Source organism: Camelus ferus, chromosome 14 (genome assembly GCF_009834535.1).
Source record: "Camelus ferus isolate YT-003-E chromosome 14, BCGSAC_Cfer_1.0, whole genome shotgun sequence".
Taxonomy (NCBI): domain Eukaryota; kingdom Metazoa; phylum Chordata; class Mammalia; order Artiodactyla; family Camelidae; genus Camelus; species Camelus ferus.
Window position 1 is genome coordinate 22,871,801 of NC_045709.1, and position 14,183 is coordinate 22,885,983.

Below are 14,183 nucleotides of genomic sequence, written 5' to 3' on the forward strand. Positions count from 1 at the left end.
GGCCTGGCCCCTCCTGCACTGGCTGGCTGGGCTTTGCACAGGCTCCTTGACCCCTAAAGTCTCCTCTGAACTGAGCAGTCATACCCACCTCAAAAGACTGTTGAGACCGTCAGATGATTTCATGTGTGAAAATGAAGTCGCAAGTGCACGGCAAATGGAAAGTAGTATTGTCCTAATCTGTAATCACTAAATCATGAGTCAGAACAAGAAATCATTACTTCCTCCGCTGTCACTTCAGCTCCAGTGGGGAGCCAGGAGGTGACACACTTCAGTCCAAGCACGTGGGGCGGAAGGAGTGAGGGCCTGGTCCTCCTCTGGGCCATCCTGTTTAGCAAAAAGGGACTGAAGACCAGAAAAGGATGAGCACAGAGTAACCAGAACAAAGTCAGCACATAATATTTAAAATAAAGCAGAGAAGAAAATTCCAGACAGAAGTTACCTGGACCTAGTGTGAAAAAGCTGAAATGTGGGGAGTTCGTCGCTAAGATGGCGCATACGTGGTTCGCGCAACCTCTGCTGTGTTCTATTAGAAGTCCTAGGTGAAAAGAGAAATTGCTAGTTCTCCATAATCATTACACTTTCTATCAGCTGATTTCTCAAAATTAAAGATTAAATTCCAGTTTACTTTTCAAAAAATGTTTATACATATTACTTTGGTTGTTGTACATAATTGTCAAGGGTATTAATTCATTTTGTTAGTTAAAGACCATCCACCTCCATTTAATCATACATTTTCATCAGTTAAAGACACTGTCTTTAAATCTCTGCAAGCATTTACAGAAGTGTTGGATTCATAACAAGGTTCAGTTGATATTTTCATGCATTTGCTTATTTTTCAGTCTTTGCCACTAAACTGGGAGTACTTTGAAGAAAAAATATTAAAAATGTAACTGTATTTTTATATTCCAAAACATAAGATGGTAACCAGTAGACACAATGAATATTAAGTGATATCATATGATATATGTCTTTGTCTGTCTGACTTACTTCACTTAATATGAGAATCTCCAGGTCCATCCATGTTGCTGCAAATGCATTATTTTATTCTTTTTTATGGCTGAGTAGTATTCCATTGTATAAATGCACCACAGCTTCTTTATCCAGTCACTGTCGATGGACATTTAGGTTGTTCCATGTCTTGGCTGTTGTAAATATTGCTGTTGTGAACACTGAGGTGCAGGTGTCTTTTAGGATTAGAGTTTTCTCTGGATATATGCCCAGGAATGGGATTGCTGGATCATACGGTAAGTCTGTTTTTAGTTTCTTAAGGAATCTCCATACTGTCCTCCATAATGGCTGCACCAAACTATGTTCCCACCAACAGTGTAGGAGGGTTCTCTTTCCTCCACACCCTGTCCAGCTTTTATTATTTGTAAACTTTTAAATGATGGGCATTCTGACCAGTGTGAGGTCACACCTCCGTGTAGCTTTGATTTGCATTTCTCTGATAATTAGTGATACTGAGCATCTTTTCATGTGCCTGTTGGCCGTCGGGAGTCTTCTTTGGAAAAATGTATGGTTTCTTTTCTAATGTTGAGTTTCAAGAGATATTTCTATATTCAACGTGCAAATCCCCTGTTGGCTCCATCCTGTAGTTTCTCTTCCCATCCTCTGAATAAGGCCGTCCACAGAGCAAACCATTTTCATCTTGCTGAAGTCCAGGTTATCGTTTTTTCTTTTTCAGTCCTGCTTTGGTGTCATTAGAGATCCCTTGCATGGAGACAATCATAGTTCTTCACACCCGCAGCACAAGACAGAACAGGCTTCGGTTTTCGCTTTTCTTTTCTTCCAATGACAAGGGAACCAGCAGGCGCCACGTGGGCACCAGTGCAGCTTTTGCTGTTTGGTTAAGTGGAAAGGGGTGTGGGTTTGGTTTTAGGGAGGGGATCACGTGCTAAAGGGATGTTATAAGTGGGATTTATATGACTCGTGCAGTGAAGGGTTCTAAACCACTGCCCTCACTCTGGGAAGATTCTAAAGTCAGATGAAGAGGTTTAAAGTGCTTTAATTTTATTCAAAGCAAAAATATAACAATTACAGTTCTTCTAAATAGTAATGAATGATCCTTAAGGGGCTGAAAATAAGTTATCTCCTTGTACCAGTACAGGAAATTTAATTTAATTCTTCCTCTCATTTTTCACAAATTTAAATATATAAATAAAATTTCTCAATACTGCTTTATTGTTTTCTTAAGAGTGTCAGTTTACCCCCTCTTGGGCATATATCCAGAGAAAACTCTAATTTGAAAAGATCCATGCAACCCCAGTGTTCATAGCAGCATTATTTACAACAGCCAAGACATGGAAGCACCTAAATGTCCATCTACAGATAACTGGATAAAGAAGTGTGGTATATATATGAACAATGGAATACTACTCAACCTTAAAAAAGAATGAAATAATGTCATTTGCAGCAACATGGATGGGCCTAGAGATTATGATGCTAATTGAAGTAAGTGAGACAAAAAGACAACTACCATATGATATCACATATGTTGAATCTAAAAAATGATGCAAGTGAACTTACTTACGAAACAGAAGCAGATTCACAGACATAGAAAACAAACTTATGGTACCAAAGGGGAAAGAGGGAGAGGGATAAATTAGGAGTTTGGGATTAGTAGATACAAACTACTGTATATAAAATAGATAAACAACAAGGTCCTGCTGTACAGCACAGGGAACTTTAATCAGTAGCTTGTAATAACCTATAATGAAGAGGATATATATGTATGTATGACTGAACCACTATGCTGAACACCAGAAACTAACACAACATTGTAAATCAACTAGACTTCAGTCTGAAAAAGAGTGTAGATTTAATATTGCTTCCATATGATCAAAAGGAAAGCACGGTGCCTCTCGGTTAGCCTGCACAGCTGTTCAGACCTCGCCGGCTGCCGCCCCCTCACCCCTCTGACCACACTGAGCCCTGATCCCAGGCGAACAAGCCCCTGAGAGAAGACAGCGTCCCCGAGCTCACCTGGGACCCAAAGTAAATGTCACTCTCTAACTGGGAACTTTTTAAGCTATGTTTCTCTGTACAAACATCAGTCTGCATGAGCTACAGCACGTTCACAGGGAGAGAGAGGAAGAAAGAAAGCAGCTTTAGCATCCACCTGCTTCTAACATGAAGGCAGCTTCATTTAGCAGAAAGCTGAGCTCTGGCATAATTAACGTTCTGCAGTTACTAGAGATTGCCAGCTAGCTGAAACTCATTTGGGGACCTTGGCTGAAGTCCATATCCCAGAAAGATTTACATAAAATAACATTAAAAGATCATCCTGCAATTATAATCTGATTTCTTTCTCAGTTCTCTATAAAATGCTGGTTTTGTTTTTTCAGTTCTGTATTTCCTATTTACATACAGAAATTAAAAAGTATGATTTTGTCCATCTATGTGATTCCTGATAGGGTAATTGACCTGTGTTCTCATAAGTCAGCCCCATTTGATAGCAGAACATTGTATCTTCATCCTCAAACTCTGTGTTAGGCCGAAGTCATCTTGCCTGACGACTCTCTGTGACGAATGTCATCTCTTCCAACAAAGAAAGATCACGGGACGTTTCATCAGAGTTGTTCTGGTAACGGGAACAGGGAGCATAACCCTCTTGAAGATCCCCCCCCACCTCGGGTTTTCTACTGTGCTTGTTTCTAAAAATACAGCTGCACTTTCTTGTAAAATACAAATGCATTTTGCTTTCTCACTTACTCGCCATGTTTTATCGGTGCCGTTTTCAGGCCTGAAAGTCGGAGTGACGAGTCCCAGGAGAACCGAAGGCCACCGTGGAGATGAAGGTGACACCTGTGAGTGTGCCAGAGAGTCCACACTGAACACAGAAGCTCCTGGCTCCCGAGGGAAGCATCCTTTCCCAGAGAGACACGGAAGGCCAGGTGACCCCAGGAGCTGTTTGGAGGCTGCAAATCGTACTCATTCTGTCACCAGACTGGAGTGTGGGTGGATTTGGGGGCGGGGGTGGCCAAACCAGCTTTCCTGTCTGCCTCTGTCTTTTGCATGAATTTATCGTCAATTGTTTAAAAGGCAAAAGCCGCACAAGCCCAGAGATCAGCTAGGACACGGTCTCTCCACGTGGTTTTGTTCACGAAACTCACCACCTGAGTCCCGGGGCTCTGTCCCTGTGGTCCTGAGCGTCACACATGTGCACGGCCAACTTGGAATCCAGCTTATGGACTTCATCCTGCGGTGTCATTGAATTTTGCTACTTTTAATAGTTAGAGTGATAATAATTATTGTTTTCATCACAGCTTCTGAGCACAGGCGTAAGCCAGGCTCTGTACTGAGGGTTAACGGACCCTCACCCCTTCCAGTCCTCTGACAAAATGAGGTACATTCAAGTGTTACTCAGCATCTGTAGGGCAGGAACAAACTGTCACCGGCCTGTGTACCCTGCTTTTGGGGACAGGTGGGCCCTGATCTTACCTGTGTGTCCCTGTCCAAAGCCAGGCCTCTTAGCCGCCGTGTCATTCCGCTTTGTCGCTAGTTGTGTAAGGGGCTTCGCGTACAGTGAAATGAAATCGTTTGAAGACATTCCAGCCCTGGTGTTCCCACACGCAGCTCTTCTTGTCCGTGCAGAAGACACCTCTTCTCACGGCCGTTTGCTCCCCACAGGAGCCATTCTGAATGGGGCGTGAATCTTCCCTGCCTCCCTGCTCCCCACCGAAGACCAGGTGGACGGTCGGCCCGAGCGGAAGTGCTTCCCTTTGCTCAGAAGTTTTGATTCACTCGGTGTTTCGGGGTAACTTGTAGGCCACGATGCAAACTTTCTCAAGACAAAGCTAAATGAACATTTTTGATTGAATATGAAGTGTTGTTAGCTTTTGGTTGACAGCCTGCCGTGAAAACATTGTTGAGCTCCTTTTTCTCAGGAGGAAGTGCAGAGAGTGACGGCCCGATGCAGGAGGCAGACCACACCGCGCACAGAGCAGGTGTCCCGTGGAGACACGGACCCTCCACCACGGTCGACCTCACCGTGACGCCATTGCAAAGGTCAAACCAATTCCAGCGCGGAAGCAGATTACCACAAACGAACTGAATGGCTTCTCACCTCACCATCACCTTGGAAAAAAGATCTAAACTCTCCTCCAAATGTAAATAAAAAATAGGAGACATTCTTCACACACAAGAACCATTTCTTAATGGAACTCAGGGTTCACTCTGGGGGCGAGCCCGTGGGAGAAGCAGCGGCCCATGGTCACCTTCAAGGGGGTGTCTCTAAAGGCAACGACCAGTGAACGCTCTGCAGTGATGGAGGCATTCGGTACCCCGACGACGGGAATCGCTAACCCACGTGGGCACCGAGCACTTGAACTGTGGCTAGTGTGACTGAGAAACTGACCGTTTTATTTCATTTAATTTGGGGGGCTGTGGTAATTAGGTCTGTTTACTTATTTATTTTTAAGTGGAGGTGCTGGGGATTGAACCCAAGACCTCGGGCCTGCTAAGCGTGTGCTCTACCTCTGAGCTCTACCCTCCCCGTTTCACTTAATTTTAATGGTCACATAAAATGGCTCCTGCCTACCCTCCTGGACAGCGTAGCTTTGACACGTAAACACTTGGCTGACGAAAGTCTGGGAACTTTACTGGTCACTCCTGCACCCTCAGCTGTGTGCATCCGTGCGTCCCCTCCTGGGGACTTCTGATAGAGCCTCCCAGCTGAGTGGCGGGCCCTGGCCTGCTCTCCAGACCAGCAGGGGCTGAGGACCCCCTCCCACGCCAGTCCTCTGACCTCCGAAAGGCCTGGCCCCCCAGGGCCCGGAGCTGGTGTCGGCCAGCAAAGGGCAGCAACCACAAATTAAAAAAAAAAGAATTCTTTAAAACACAATGAAAAGGAGAAGAAAGAGGGAAATCGTTCAACACAGAAACTGTCTGTGCCTCCTCTTCACGCAGGCTTATTTTTCCAATACCTCGCATGCCTCACATACTTCAGCACAGCTCCTGCACTGGGGGAGAAAGCAAAGAAAATAACAAAACTCAACATTTTATTAAGCAGATTGTCTGCACTGACGTGAAAAATTACATACTCTTTTTTTGTTTTGGAAAAAATATATATAACTTTTGTTTGTTTTGGGAAGCTTTTCGAGTCTGCTGCTTTGGCCAGACAGACCTTTGCCACATCACTCTCCTGGGTGGACGTCCAAGTTCAGGTGGCTCTGTGGGGCCTCTGCCCTGTGTCTCCTTCACAGGCTGGGACCGCAAAAGGGTTAAAAGAAGGACGATTTCTGGCAGACCTTTTAAAAATGATTTCACAGCACATATAAATTACAGTGCCGACAAAAAGTTTCAAATATGTGCCAGGTATCTTTTACTTTTCTCTTTAAAAATAATTTCTGCCTCTGTAAATGCCTCACTGGGTGAGTAGATATTTTTATTAATTTAAAAAGATCTCCAGGGCTAATTTTTTCCCATTATTTCAGGGTTTGGAGATAAGAGACTGAGTGGGCTCCTACAGGTCAAACTCATCAGGCAGGTGACTGTGTCCTCCCGTGAATTCTCATTGCCAACACTTTCACCAAAATGCGACTGTAGAGGCACTGAGGGGATTTTCAGATGATGAGTTTACTCCAGGGGGGTGTGAAGTCTTGGGAAACTGAAGCAGAACGTTTCACACCCTCACCCGTAATCACAGTTAATTTGTCTAGGAAATGTTATTGGAAAACACATGGCTCTCAGTAGATGCTGTGTTGTGCCAACGCTCGTGACCTTCATTCAAAAGCAATCCTTGACCTTCCTCCACAATTACCAGACAAATACAGTAAAATAAACATCGCCAGCGCACTGGAGCCTGTGTGTTTATCTGGAAGCGAACGGAACCGAGAGATCACACGTTTCAAGCTTAGTTCTGAGTTCTGGAAGCCCCGATCTCTGGAGCTGCCCCGTGTCGCTTCCCTTAGGAACCTGGGTGGCTGCGTGACGGCCCAGCGCTGCGTCCACCAGGAGCCTTCCCAGAGCAGCGGCAAGGACGCGGAGCGGGAGCCTGCAGACGCATGTCCTGCCCCTGATCCAGGGGGACGCACGGTGTGACTCTGTTCTGTGTCGCGGAGCCTCGTGCCCGCCAGCTGGTGGCCTGCTCAGGGCCGCCCGCGTGCTTACGCAGTGCGCTGTCAGAGCCGACCCGCCCCGAGACGGTGCGTGGCCATCGCTGCTGTCACCTGCCCCCCCGGCTTTTCTGCTCCTCGGGAGCTGTTTGGCGTCTTAGATCCAAACGCGCCCTTTTGTCTCTGGCTCCGAGGGAGCTGTAAAGCTTCGCGTCTTCACACTTCGTATTCGTCCCCCCACGGTTCTAAGTGATGGCTTCCCTGTGTCCTAACGACTTTTCTCTTCCTAGAACTATTTTCTCACGATTCAACTTACTGAAACAGACACAAAGCTAAGAGACAAAACCTTCCCACGCTCCAGCCGAGGAACGTCTCTCCCCGGCGGTGTGTGTCTATCTCAGGCCAGGAGCACCGCAGCTCAGCCCCCAGCTCTATTGCTACTTCAGATAAACCCGTCTTCTCTTAGGAGGACGTGAGCCTTCAGCAGCCCCGGTTCTCGGCGGACGCACGTTTCTTTCCAGGCCGTGTTCTGAGGAATTCCGCAGACGGCACAGTTGAGTGTTTAGCATCCTGTCAATTACAAACGTTTCACTCATTCATTCCCTCCCTTCAGCTGCTGTCTGACAGCGGCCGGGGTTAACTGAAACTGCCTATAGACTGTGACCTGTGACTGTGAGAAACGCAGAGGAGCGGTGGCTTCGGCTCCTCAGAGTGTCCGACTCTGACTGGGTCAGCCGCCCCCGACCCGGGCGAGGGCCTGACTCCTCCGCTGGCGGGGTTACCTCCTCCAGCCGCCTTGGAGGTCCTCGGTGCCCGTGAGAGGAACGGCCCCGCGTCGTCAGCCGTGTGGGAGGAGCAGCATGTGGCAGAGCTTTTGCGAGTCCTCGAGTCATTGGTTATGACAGACGCTGGCCCTTTTGCTAAGTTTAGAATCCCCTTAAGCATAGTGAGGTTCAAGTACCATTAACTCTTGGCAAAATCCTCCTTCCTAATTCAAAGAACAAAGGATTACTAAGGCTCGTAAAAAGGCTTCTCAAATTTCAAATAGCTTTTAAAAAAAACATTTAATGAGTTAAGAGTAATTGAATCAGAAACATATGGATTAAATTTTCCTTGAAATTCACAGGGGCTTAATATTAAGTGGAAGTCATTCAGCAGAACCCCCGAAGACTGGCCAAACCCAGGTTTTTAAAGATCAGCTAGTAATACTCCGTGACCCTTCGTCCTCCCCTGTCCTCCTTTGTCCCCGGAGTTCTGTGGGTTGGATGGTCCTGCGCTGACTGTATTGGTACCAGCGGATAACGCATCTGTCAGTGGAAGAGTCCAGCACGCCTGCTGCTTCGGTCTTCGTGGGCTTCATCTGCGTACTTACCTGAGAGTCACCTGGCTGTGTGATAACCTCATCCATCTAGAGCATGGTTTTTAAACTGTCTGTCCAGCATGAACTTTTTTGTAAACCCAATTGCATGTAGATTCACAATCTGGTGGGGGGTGGTGGTTCTAGTTCCCATCTGTGGCGGCTTTTCAGCACCCCTGTGGAACCTAGAACATAATTTACAAACCTTTGATCTAGCATCCAGCCAGGAATGGGGAAATACACAAAATAAAAGGGATGGGGAACCCCTAAGAAGCCAAAATGGGTGCCACAGAGCCCAGGAGACTCTTAGACAATTCCTTGTATCAGAACCTTTATATTCTCACTCACAAACGATCCTAGCAAGCTTTGATCATTTCTACAACCGCAGAAGATCGACAGCAACAACGTGGGAGACCTAAAAGGGTAGAAAAGATAGATGGGAAGGAAAGGGGGGAAAACACAAAATCTAGACAATTTTCAAAAAGCTTATTAACACACCTCTCACATTGGGCTTGGGAGAAGTAACCCACTACCACCACGAATGTTCGGAGGATCCGTGCCTCAAACGCAGGAAAACGTCCAGTGTGCAGAGTCAGACCTCGAGCCTCAAGGACGGCCGTGCTCAGAAGTGCTCAGGAGCCAGAGAAACAGCGACGTTCACGCTGCCTGGCCGCCGTTTGCGCAGCGTGTGCAGGGGGCACCGGACCTCTGCGGTCTCCTAGCAAACAGCAAGGACACGCCACCCCAGCCGAGCTGCCGGTCGCCACACCCCCAGCTCCCACACGGCTCCTTCTAGGGCAGGTTAGTACAAGACGCCTGGGGGTCTGGGCAGAGGGGCAGGAGCTGCGGGTCCCTGCGGGCTGATGAGGGCGGGAGCGCCCTGCTCCAGGCACCGGCCGCCCACAGACGGCACGCGGAACGCAGCTACATCCGTGTTCCAGACACACCGAGTTCTTTTTGGAAATGTGGCAGCAATGTGTTAGGCGTAGCCCGAGCTGGACACAGATGTGAGAGAGTAACATAGAAAGTGTGGATCCAGGAAGAAACACTGAATTCCCTTAGGGGAGAAAAAAAGGTTGTGTTATCTTGGCGCGAAATCCAACCTAGGTGGAGCCTTCAAAGGCCTGTGGAAATTACTAACAGTAATATTTTGGAATTCTACAGATTAAACTCCAGAATGTTGTCATACAGCCTGTATCTTCCTTCATGAGTCCTAGGGCAGGACTCCTGTTGGAAAAAGACAGAAAAGCAAACTCAAGTGCTCTTTAGGATTTCTTTATTTAGATGGGTGACAGTGAGCTCCCCGGCGCTCAGCTGAACATGCCTCCGTCTGTGGAAACAGTGGAATTCTGCTGACGAACTTCACCAAGACACCCTCTGTATTAGAGCTTCCAAGGTACTGAACATTCTGAAATTATTCACCCAGGGTCTGACCTTTTCCAACCGCCTAAAATTAAACCCAAAACAAAAACTAAAAACCCAGCTGGAGAAAAAAGGAAAAAAAAAAAATCACAAGGGTGCCGATGGAGGAGCAAGGCCACCTTCCTTGTCCAGAACTCGCTGTGCAGCAAACAGGGCTGCTCCAATGGATTTGAGCATTTTGCAAAATTAATGTCACTATCTCATTCCCTTAGAACCCTAACACCTATCAGAGAACGCTGCCAGTTTCCATCGGAGCACAACAAAGACCTCACTCCCCTTGAAGCCACGCCAGGAACCGCTCTCCTGACTTGAACGTCTGCACGGGCAGTGCTGCCAGACGGCGCAGTTCTGGAACCTCCCAGCTGAGCCCGGTTCCCCTGGATGGTGCGAGTGAGCCCCTCCCATGACGAAGCACATGCCGGAGCTTGAGGCACGATGACCCTCCGCCCTCCAGAGAGCTCGGCGTGAAGAACATGTTCTTTTGCTCCGGTGTACCCTCAGGTTGGCAATAACAGGCAACAAGCCGTGGCTCTGATGTCGAAAAGCAAAAAGTCAACGTGGGCCTCACACAGTACGAAAGAAAGGAAGCTCCAGAAATGGTTCCGAGGATGGATGTGCTGGTAAGGGGGGCGGGAGGTTTCGTGGCATTTAAGAGGAACCTGTTTCTTTTACTGTGTCTTTCAGGGCCAACAAGATCCAGAGGAGGATGCCAGCCACTCAGCGCAGGAGGTTTTCACACGAGCTGCTGGCCGGTCAGTCTCCCATGGCTTCTCGAACGTCCCCCCTGCTAGCTCTTTGGGATGTTCCTTCATAGTGACAGAGAATTTTCAAATAAAAAATACACAACCTTTTAAGAAATCGTGTTCAGTTGAATCTTTCTATAACAGAGAAATGCATGTTCTAATATTCTGAATGCTCCAATAACTTTTTTATGAGGAAACTGGAGAACAGTAAACTCAAGGAAAGCATGGGGTGAACGTCGGAGTCAGCGGGGGCGTGGGGAGCGGCACGTCTCCCCTGTGACAAGCGGGACGGAGCAGACTGCAGGCAGCAGGGGTCCTGACTCTCACAGACAAACGCTCCAGTTCCGGGCAGAAGTGGGTCCGTTCTGCGTTGGTGCCCCACCTGCAGACTGTTTTGCAGGCCCTCCCCACGCTGGAAAATCACTTAGCGTCACTCAGAACCAGAGCCAGAGCCCTGTGTGTGTGTGCGCACGCGTTTTTACTAAAGTCATGTGTGCTCATATTTAAAAATAAAATCATACTGAGCACTTAAGTTGAAAGCAAGAACACCCTGCTTCCTGCACCCCCACCCAGCTCCACTCCTGAAGGGGCAACCTCTGTTCACTTGGTTGGCAGTTCCTTCTGGCAGTTTCCTCCACGCATATAAAAATACGGATTTCTTGTCCTTCATTCCTGATTAATCAGTTTTACCCATTGCCTATTAACTTGCTGGAATGGTAGGTGAGATTTAACTGACCTAAGCTCCCAACACAGTCCTGGTTCTACTTTAACCCTCCATCAGCTGCCTTGTGACTTTAGATGACACGTGGCTGTCTTTTTCTAGTTCCTCTGAAGTCTGCCTGTGGGGCAGTTTCAGGAACCCCTGAGTCGCGTCACAACTGGACAGCAGATAACTCTGCACACATGAGCAGTAGGCAGTTCAGAGCAGCCCGGGCAGCCTGTCTGGACTCTGAATTGTAGAATCCCCGCGGCACGTGACTACTGGACGTAGGACACGCCACCGACCTTCAGCAAGTTTGCAAAAACAATGAGTTATTTTGTGCATGGAGAAGTCACAGGCCCCATCAAGCTGCCGGGGCAGGACAGTGTCATCTCCACTGGGTGCCGGGCCCGGGGCCAGATCCTGGGCCTCTGCCAGCACGGACGGCCAGAGGTGACCCGGGGACAGTGGGAAGTCTCAGCACCTCCCCTTTCCGCCGCGTCACCACGGGCGGCCTGTAGACAGCTCTTCGCCTCAGAACTTCCGTACTTACATTCTGGAGGCAAGAAAGAGAGGCCTCCTCCAGTTCTGCCTCACCTCAGCCGGTCGCTACAGGAGGTCTGGCTCTTCCCGGGACGCCTCGATTAGGTGACGGCATCCTGCACTCTGACCCTCGCGACATTTTCTGGTCCTTTCACCACGAGTCACGTGGAGCCGGTCGACTCTGCCTTCGTTGTCCATGTCACTGTCCCCTGAACCCACGTCGGTTTGTCTTTAACACGAGCACTGCGAAGAGCTTTCTGGGCAAAATTCTGCCGTCAATGGATTTTACGGCCTTGGGCTTGTCATGTAAGCTCTCTGAGGCTTAGTTTCTTTGTATTTAACGTGATTCTTAAAAAATTCTTAATTTTGTTGAAGTGTGGTCCATTTACAACGTTAGTTTCAGGTGTACAGGAAGGGGATTCAGTCACACATGTACATACGTACATACGTATTTATTTTCTCACTTTTTAAATGTCTGACAGCAACACATGCAATTGCAGAACAATAGAATCTTGAGAGTGGGAAAAGGTCTCAAAAATCTTGAAATTCCACCTCTTTCTAAATGTACATGCTCCTCTCCAGTACCCCTGGGATATGTCAGTCCAGGCGGGAGTCCTTGTTGTCAAAGGAATTAAAAACAGTATGTCAAGTGTGGTCTGACCTGAGCTGAGAACAGTGGGGCTGTTAACACCCCTGATCTTGAAAAGCCTACGTTTGCACGATATTCAGGTACGTTTTTTGGCTGCTGCATCACACTTTTGGCTCCTTCGGTACCTGTGGTCACAGAAAACCGCGAGAGTTAGACACACACACAGATTCTTTCTGCTTCACTCTGAACTTAATCTTCCCCTCCAAGTACAAGTGCTTGAGTTCTGTTTTCTAAATTGTTTGTTTTCTTCATTATTGTTTTCCTCTTGTCAAACAAGTAATTCAGGCTCATTGCCGGAAAAAAAGCCTGAAATGTACAAATATGAAGTGAAAATCAACTTGCAGATAAACCCGACTGTATACAAAATAAACAAGCAAAAAGGTCCTGCTGCACAGCACAGGGAACTAGATGCAAAAGCTTGTACTGACCTGTAATGAAAAAGAACACGGAAAGGAAGACGTGTGTGCACGTAGGGCTGAAACGTGATGCTGTGCACCAGAAACTGACACAACATTGTGAACTGACTCGACTTCAGTTTAAAAGAAAAGAAAATCAACTATGACTCCAGCCCAGAATGTGCCACTGTTAACACTCTGGCGAATATCCTTCAAATGTGTCTCCCCCGATGTGTGTGTATGTCTGTCTGCTAATGCACACGTGAACACACACACACACACACAAACTAGGATGCATTTGATCACAGGGGAGCGAAGCCCACTGAGGTACACTGACTTAAATGAGGAAGGTGATCTAGGGTCTTGGTGGGTCCAAGTCCAGAGGTGGGGGGCCTCAGGGCTGCCTGACGCGGCGGCTCAGCGACGTCCCCAAGGACCTGCCAGCGCTCTGCTTCTCCTCTCTGTTCTCCCTGCAACGGCTTCACCAAGAGAAAGCGCCTTCCGCTTACAGAACCAGGGTGGGACCCCAGCCCCGCCGGGAGCAGACGTGTGCATAACCACCTCCAAGGAGAGGGGCTGGGAGCTTTCTCTGGACGTTCCCTCGGGCAAGCAAAGAACTGTCACCACCACAGGTTTCCAGAAAACGTACTCTCCCATCTCACTCTCCTGCAAGGAGGTGCTTGTCCACCTCTGACTCAATCATCGCAGCCGGGTGAGAAGATGACACTGATCAGCTTCATCGCCTTTTCCACCCCGAGCGCCACAGGTGGGGTTAGCGTCTCCAAACTCACAAGCCCGAGTAAAGAATGTGTGAGAGTGTGGGTGAAATTTACTGTGGGAAGTGAAATGGGCTGTGGGGAAGAACCACAACGCCAGCTGCACAGGTAGAGGGTGCATACCTGGAACACTGCGTACGGGGTGCGTGCGCACGGATAGGCAAACGCAGCCGTACGTGAGTGACCCTTCAGGGTGGAGACGGAGGTAGGCAGAGGGCGAATGGACGGACAGACGGCTGCACAGACAGACAGAAAGATGGACAGACTAGACAGATGGTAGATGGTACATACAGAGGATCAAATTAAACATGCTCTTTTATAACCTGCTGTTCAGTAACCTGATTGCATGAACATTTTGCATGTCAATCCTCAGATTCCGGTAATATAAAATACATAAATAATATCTTGTAATAATTTGCGATCATGTAATCACGTGTGTAACACCCCATAACAGCCTGATACACAGTTACACTGGGGTACTTCACATATTGCACATACTGTGTGTGCATCATTTATGTGTATTAGGTATGTGTGTATATTGTG

The 14,183-nt window shown here is 47.8% G+C and overlaps 1 long non-coding RNA gene across 1 annotated transcript; it reads right to left on the reverse strand.

Annotated features, from left to right (window-relative positions):
* LOC116668605 lies at positions 1-12,800 on the reverse strand. Its single transcript, XR_004325813.1, has 3 exons — positions 11,875-12,800; positions 440-535; positions 1-342 (listed from the first exon to the last, which is right to left on the reverse strand). It is a non-coding gene; the product is annotated as an uncharacterized LOC116668605 (long non-coding RNA).
* Between the last annotated feature and the right edge of the window lie 1,383 nt (positions 12,801-14,183).